The 8,200-nt window shown below is 42.7% G+C and overlaps 1 long non-coding RNA gene across 1 annotated transcript; it reads right to left on the bottom strand.

Annotated features, from left to right (window-relative positions):
* Positions 1–2,168: 2,168 nt before the first annotated feature.
* On the bottom strand, positions 2,169–6,430 carry LOC138114394 (uncharacterized). The gene is made up of 3 exons (XR_011152612.1): positions 6,354–6,430; positions 6,004–6,243; positions 2,169–2,318 (listed from the first exon to the last, which is right to left on the bottom strand). It is a non-coding gene; the product is annotated as an uncharacterized lncRNA (long non-coding RNA).
* Positions 6,431–8,200: the final 1,770 nt, after the last annotated feature.

The raw sequence follows: 8,200 nt of genomic DNA, 5'->3' as shown, positions 1-8,200 counted from the left end.
TGTTGGACAAGCTCTTAGGTTCAAAGTGAAATAAATGGGGTTGTTTATTCCTTTTTTGCTGTTATTTTTCTGTCATCTGGGCCAACCTTCTGGTGCAATGGCCATTCTGAGCACGGGAGTGTAACTGGAACTATGGGGAATGTCAGGCTTTTCCACAAGCTGCTCTACTCACTTCAGTGCTGCATTTTTCAAAGGTTAGGCTGGCTGGGGCTGTGGAAATTGCAAGGTCATTGTGTTGTATTTCTCCTGCTTTCTGGAAAAAAGAAAAGTTTGATATTTTTTGGCTCGTTTCAGAAGTTCTGAGGCAAATCGTCAAGGTTTATGAGAAAAGTGGGTTTGGGCCATAGCAAAGTGGAATTTTCTCTGTTGGCTGGGGCTGAGAGGCTCGTTTAATAACAGAAATATTTATATACTTACCTGATCATTTTTGAGCAGCTTCTGGAGGCAGATCCTGAAGTTGCCCAATTAAAATGTATTTATTTTTAAATGAATCTAGCAATCAATCCCTCAAACAAAGACTCTGATTGTAAATCGTGCAATACACCACCCAAAGGAATATCCATTGTCTCCCTCTTTTCCCAAGGAAAAGAAAGCCAGATACCATGAAACTGTTGGGGCTGGAAGTGTCCTTCAGATTCCATACTCTGACCTTGAGTGGCTTCCTGACTCAGTGGAAGAATTTGGGTCTCAGTATTTGCAATCTCTCTTTATTGCTGAGAATCTTTGAAATTACCTAATGACTTGTTTTATAATTTCACCTCTTTTGGTTAGATTCTGTTGCTATATGTGTAGTGCAGAGATTTTTTTTTTAATGTTCTGGTGGATACTCCCCCACAAAACATCAGTGATAGCAAAGAACCAAACCCAGAAACTGAATATTGCTCATTCATTAGAAGCTCCAACATGATTTAATGACCTTGTTACAACAGCATTTTCACAACTTAACATTTTATTTCTGCAAGTGCTTAGTCACTCAAGTAAACATTCAATCTTTTTAATAGCATTTTCCCAAGAAATATATTTCATTGATATTTCACAGCATAAAAGAGGACCTCATACTGGCATAATTTAAACCCCTATACATGAATATCAATATTTTTTTCCTTGAAATCCCAGTAATTATACACTTGCTGCTCTTCTAATTGGATATGAGTGTCATCACCTACCACAGGGCAACTGATTGCAGGAACAGCTTAAATGTTCTGTCCTGTTAATGCCTTTGCCTTTAATGGCAAAGCCTCCATGAGCACAGGAAAGTCAGTTAACAGAACTCTTACGCTTTTAACAGCTTGTCAGATTTTATTAGACTATCTGAGATTCTATATTTGCTTTTTATCTCTAAACCACTGAGTTCTTATGAGGACTGACATGTTTTGTAACAAAACAAGTACCTTGCAGTGCTGTGGTGGAAAGGAGGGAAAACTGCAAATGTATTCATGTGAAATAAGTCATTGTATGGAGGTTTTTAAAGGCAACTAATGTGATGTGTATTTACACAAGTACCTGGTTTTTCTCTGTTTCCAGGCTTTGGCAGTGAACCAAGGAATTGTCATTCCAGTGCGTGAGGCAGTTTTACTGAACACATGGCTGTGCTTCCACATGGAACTAAAATTGTGCCATTCCACCCTGTTTACACAGTGGAAAATAAATCCTGGGCCTATTTTTATAAGATCTCAGCTGTGCCCAAAGTGGCACAGCAGAGCAGCCCTCTTTCATAAAATTTAAATATTCAGGATGAGCCTGTTTGAGCGCTGGGATATTCGCAGTGAGGATGTTGTTAATCCTGAGAGAAGCTGGGATAATATTTCCCAAAGGGGCCAAACTTTCCCTTTCAGGAGTTAATTAGGTGCTCTGGGGTCTGTGTGTCAGCAAAAGGGAAGGTGAAAGTTAGGTAGAAAGTTCTCATGAGACAGCAGTGATAAAGTGCTGCTGTTCATATATATTATATATATATATATGTATACACATGTTCAGTGCTGGATAGAGAAACGTGCTGATGTTTAATGTCCCTGCCTGCCTGAAGAATTCCCCAGATTCCCAAGCTTTTATCCCATAAAATACCATGCTTTGGGAATGTTCCAAGCAGCTTGTATCTCTCCAGTGAGGAGTCCAGCCACAACCAAATCCATCAGACAACAGCATTGAGCCAGATGCATTTCAGTGACAAATTTAAAGTCAGTCATAGAAGGTTGATTTTATTATCCTTTTATAAGTGGGAGGACAACCCCAACAAAGTATTTGCCATGGTAGTCCAGGAAGAAGGAACTTCTTAGGTGTTTGACATCATCCAGAGGAATGGTAGGGCTAAAATGTGGAAGCTGCAAGTGAAGGTTAACATCAGAATCTGGATGAACATTAATGCAGCACCATTTCACAGCTGGAGCTGGGCCAGGGGAGGGTCAGGCTGGAGATCAGGGAGAGGTTCCTCCCCCAGAGGGTGCTGGACACTGCCCAGGGAATGGGCACGGCCCCAAGGCTGCCAGAGCTCCAGGAGTGTTTGGACAATGCTCTCAGGGATGCACAGGGTAGGATTTTTGGGGTGTCTGTGCCGGGCCAGGGGTTGGACTGGATGGTCCCTGTGGGTCCCTTCCAGCTCAGGATATTCCATGATCCTGTGATTTTGCCAGACTGCAGTTATTAGCAAATTCAGAGTAAGTCAAAGCTCTGTATCTACTGTGCATAGCTCCTACACACACAATTTTTTATGGATAACTTTCTCTTGGCACATTTTCCCCATCCCTTAAATATGAGTACATGTGCACACAGGATGTGTCCAATAAAAATAGGATAAGAACTTTCGATTCTATTCAATAAGAATCCACAGGCTGCTTAAGAACCAGCCTTCCTTTGATGTTTAGGAGAATATATCTGGGGAAGATGCAATATTCCATCCTTAGCTCAACTGAAAGAAAGGGATGGGGGTGGGAAGACTGCTTTAATTTTCTTTTGTTACTTTGCTCCCACGCAAACATGCAAAAATAGTGTTTAAAAGCCATTTAAACCCAGGATGCAGGAACAAAGGAGTGTATTTTTGCTGTTTATCTCAATCTAAGAAGAGAGCAGGTATTCCAGACTTATTGGTGTCCTTATTGGAATACTTAGGGGTATATTAAAGTAGACAACAGCCATTTGTCCCAATAAAGCAGCACAAGTATTTGCCAATTTATGTAGTTCAGCAGCAATTTATATTAAAACCAAAGAAAATCTTTACTTTTGCTATGTGTTTTTGTATAAAAATTCTCCTCTTCCCATCTTTCATCCTTCTTGGCAATTTCCAGGCAATCTCCTACTTGTCCCCAGCAAAGGAGCAGTCGCTTCAGGATTGTGTTGGATAATTTGGGAGCACAGGTGGAGGAGAACACAGGGTGTGCCAAGCACATCCCAGATTTGTCTGCAGACAGAAAAGCACCCTCTGAAATCCCTTCCAGCTCTCTCAGCTGTGTGTACACATTTCTACTTCCATCCTGCAAACACTTCTGTGCTGGAGACACACAAAGATCTTCTTGGGAATGGCATCTCCCTCCAATTCCCAAAGTGTTTTGTCACACATTCCCTATGGCATCCAGAAAGGCTTTGGTTACAAGGGAAATCAGACCTGGTGGGTTCCACATGGCAGAGACAGGGTGAAAATACATTCGTGGTCTAGATGAGCATGTGGGGTCATCTGCAGCTGGTATTTTTAGCAGAAGATCTTAAATCCAAAATTTTATTCTTACATGGTATAAAAGAATCCAGAAATTTTGGCAACAAAAGCTTTGGACACAAATTCAAGGAAAACTTAAAATAAAAACCAGTCTATCTTCAAGATACCAACAGCAGTGAGATTTGTGTTCTTGATTTTAATCTCCACAGCTCCAGCTTTGCTCCCACTGCTTTGAAAAATACAAAAATGCTCTTTTTGGTTTTTTTCTTCCTACCATGGTGAAATTTCAGCATTATTGACATAGAAATATGAAAAAGGAACACATCCCTTTCATATTACTTTTAGCTATTATTCTCCTAAAAACTGCATTGCATTTTAGTGTCACTCTTTAGTGACACTCTGTACTTCCTTGTAAGATGAACTGTGGCTCGAGATTGTTTACATGAAGGATAAAATAATTGTTTTCTCCACTCTCTAAAAGCCATTTTGTCTGTGAGACTTCGCTGTGCATGGAAGGAAGACAAGTTAAGGGGAAGGGGGGATTTTTCCTCGCTTTAATACTTCCAGAGGATGGACGTGCTGACTATTTAAGCACAGATGTGAGAATAACTTAAGGAATAGTGTGTCTGCTCCATCTCCTCATGCATTTGTCTTGGTAGGAAAGCCCTTCACAGAGAAAAAATATGATTGATGGGCGAGTTAGGTAGGGATGAGACACCTGGAATTTAGTGCTTACATGGTTTTAAGAAGTCAAGGAAGATGTGTTAATTCTGCTTGTGCTTATCCCACAAGCCTGGGCTTGCATACAGAAATACAAGACCAGACAAAAGCACTTGAGAATACACTAGAAAAAAACCCAGTGTGATGGCCTCTTTTCCATGCTCTTATGGATGTCCAAAACAATCCTGAACTTTAGCAGTTTTGGAATGATTGTTATTAATTTTTATTCAGGTGCCTCATTGCTCTGTGATCAATGTATCATTTTCTGCAGGTACCTATTACTGCCATGTCAGAACAACAGAATCACTCTTGGCCTCAAAATAAACTGGACAATTTATTCCATACTGTTTTTATCGTGTAAAGCATTAAGAAACAGGTTTTCAGTTGATCACTCCCCAAATTCCCATGGAGTTTTTCCTCACCAATTTTTCAGGTGAAGTATATTTACACAGCTACTCTTGTGTGTCAGTAAAATAGTTAGGAGATAGGAGAAAGGGAAAAATCTGGAAATGTGGGAAGGGCCTCACCTCTGCTCTGTCTTATCCATCCTTTAAAATAAAAGGTGAAATAAAGTGATTTTATCATTCTTTTGGTGGTGGCATTGTAGCAGACAACTGTAAGGCTGTGTCCTGAGCATGTCCTTCCACACCCCAGGAAAGACTGTATGCTGGGAATCAGGCTGTCAGCTTCTAAAAGTCTCAGGAAATACTTCAGGGAAGTGTAAAACTGGCTGAAAACATCTTCAACTTCCCACTGGCTGCAAGTTCTGCTTCTCTGGATGTGCCCACCATCCGTGTGACAGTGGATGCCTGGCCAGGGTGGCTCTGGCTGAGTGAGCCCAGAATCAGAACCTGCATCCTGGGAATACCAGAGCTCTGCAAGGATGCACTGAACCATCTCAGCCCACTGTGGGCTTCATTAGAGATAAACTTGTGTTTAGAAAAGGGATTAAAAGCTTTGAAAAAGCCTTTGGAGAAAGCCTCCCATCCATCCCTGGGATGGGGAATGGTGGTTTTGGGTGTAGAAGCAAATTGTTACAACACTTACAGTCACCAGTAAATCACAGAGGAGTCACAGAATCATGGGATGGTTTGGGTTGGAAGGGACCTTAAAGCCCACCCAGTGCCACCCCCTGCCATGGGCAAGGACACCTTCCACTAGCCCAGGCTGCTCCAAGCCCTGTCCAACCTGGCCTTGGACACTTCCAGGGATCCAGGGGCAGCCACAGCTGCTCTGGGCACCCTGTGCCAGGGCCTCCCCACCCTCCCAGGGAACAATTCCTTCCCAATATCCCTTGAAACTATACTCTCTGTCACCCCTGAGCTCCTCTTCTCCAGGCTGAAGAATCCCAGCTCCCCCAGCCTTTCCTCCCAGCAGAGCTGCTCCCCTCTGATCATCCTGGTGCCTCCTCTGGACTCAGTCCAGCAGCTCCAGGTCCTTCCTGTGCTGGGATCCCCGGGCTGGATGCAGTATCAATAATTAAAGAAATTAACTGACATTAAAGAAACCAAGGCCTGTTCCATCACAGTGTTGCTCACACATTGATGCAACATGGTAAAACACAGTTAAAAAATGTCTGTTAACTTGGAGTTTGGATGGTTTCTGTCAGGTTTAAAGGGACTAATTCACTGCCAACTCACCATCAGGTGAAGATTCCGAGTTTATCGAGTCTCCTGAAACAGTGTCATTAGAAATGCCAGATGTGTAGCTCCAGCATGCTGTAGACTTAGACTCTAATCCAAACATGTCAACAGCTTTCAAGGTGTTTGTGCAGATCAAGGGAGAGGAGCTTTTCACTTCAGCTTTTCCCTTCTGTTCTGCTAATAGGGTTAACACGTGTTTTCCAAGGACAGGGAACAGGATCCTGGTGCAGACAGTTGCTTAGAAGAGTAAAAGACAGATTGAAGTTGGCAGGATATTAAATAAAGTTAGGCACTTTCAGGTTCCTAATCAAGCTTACAGAAAGTTTACAAAATATTTATGAACTTACCTTTCCTTTGAAAAGGCTTTTTGTTGTTGTTGTTGCTCCAAATATAGAACTGATTTTCTGACTGAATTTTTCTTCTCTGTTCCAAAGGCTCTGACCTCTCTCATCAAGGCATGACTTTGCTGTAGTTGTTATGCAAGAGCTCTGAGTCATATAAGAAAGGAGAAAAGGCAGCAGGCTTCCTCTTTTTTTTTCTGATCTTGCAAGAGTCTGACAAGATACAGCTTAACAACAGCTTATTCTTCTGTCTAATTGGGATGCACAGTGGACAAAGTCAGAGATATTTTAAATCAGGAAGTAAGAGAAGTTAAAAACTTCCCAGGCAGGAGAATACAGGACAAGGACAGTTTAAGGAGACATTCTATCATCAAATTTTCTCATTGGCAAAACATTTTAGGCACTTTATTCTATTTTTTTTTTTTTTTTTTTTACCTCATAGACATCAAGGGTACTCAGACAAGCAGAAATAATGGCCTGTGGCTAATGATTGAAAGGGAATGTCAGAGAACTGCTAACCCAGACACATGTGCCTGATAACAAATTTCCCTCTTCTCCTTGCTTCCCTACTCCATCCAGGACAAATGGTAGCACTGGATATGCTGCCATATCTTGGAGACAGAATAGCATTATAGGTTGGGAGGGGCCTCCAAAGGTCACCAAGTCCAACGTCAGTCAGGACAGGTACAGCTACAGGAGGTCACTCAGGGCCTTTTCCCGCCAGGCTTTGCTGTCTGCAAGTATGAAAATTTCACAGTGTCCCTGAGAAATCTGTGCAAATACTTGACCACACCACTGGCAACCATTTTTCCATCTATCTAATCAGAATTTTCCATGTTTGGCTTGTGCTCGTTGCCTCTTTATCCACTGGGGCACAGCTCTGAGAAGAGTCTGCTCTGTCTCCTCACCATCCTCCCATTAGGCCACTGTGGAGAGCAATATTTTCAAGTTTATGACCAACTGGATGTGTTTGCCCTGGGCTCTGGCCACTTCTCCTGGGATCACAGCCCTGCCTTTCAGTGTACCAGGTCACATCCCAGTCTGACACTCTCTACAGACCTGCTGAGGGTGTTCCCTGTCCTGTCATCACAATAGCAGTACCAATCCCTGGGGGTCATCACTAGGACTGACCACCCACTGGTTGGACTTTGTGCCACCAATCACCATGCCCTGAGACCAGTTTTCCAGCCCATTTTCTGCCCACCTCATGTCTGTATCCATCCCACGTCTCTCCACTTAGACCAGAAGAATTTTGTGGAAGGCTCTGTCCATGACCTTACTTAAAAAAGGTAAACAACACCCACTGTCCTTCCCTTGTCCACATGGCCCCTTGTTTCACTGTGGGAAGTGATCAGGTCAGATCTGGTTTTCCCTTGGAAGACCCTGGATGAATTTTCCTGGTCTCAAACTGTTCTGCATGGGCCTGGATCCTTAAGAAGATGAGGAAGCTTGAGGAATGAGGTGAAGCTGACAGGTTGGTTCTTTCCACAAGCTCCCTTGCCCTTCCTTGGCCATCCTGTGTAGGATGTGACTTTCTCCTGTCAGTTTCCTGCATCTCCTGGCACCTCAGAAGTGATGGAGATGGTAGAGAGCAGTTTGCTGCTACAAACCAGTGTTTGAGATCGCTTAAAAAATCATTGGCAAGGGTGTGAACAAAAACCAGATTTAATGTTAAGAGAAAGCACGACAAGTTCATCAGCAAGATTCACTCTACCACTTACAGGACAGTTAAGGCACAACAAGGAAAAACAAGCAACAACAGAACTAAATAAAATCCAGGCAATCAAAAGAGAAATGAACTGAGAACTATCCGTGTGTGTGTGTGTGAGAAAAGGCAGCGTGAGGGCAAGGAT

The sequence above is a fragment of the Aphelocoma coerulescens genome, chromosome 8 (assembly GCF_041296385.1).
Source record: "Aphelocoma coerulescens isolate FSJ_1873_10779 chromosome 8, UR_Acoe_1.0, whole genome shotgun sequence".
NCBI lineage: Eukaryota > Metazoa > Chordata > Aves > Passeriformes > Corvidae > Aphelocoma > Aphelocoma coerulescens.
Note: the sequence above shows the minus strand (reverse complement) of the source record. Positions and strands in the feature narration are given on the sequence as shown.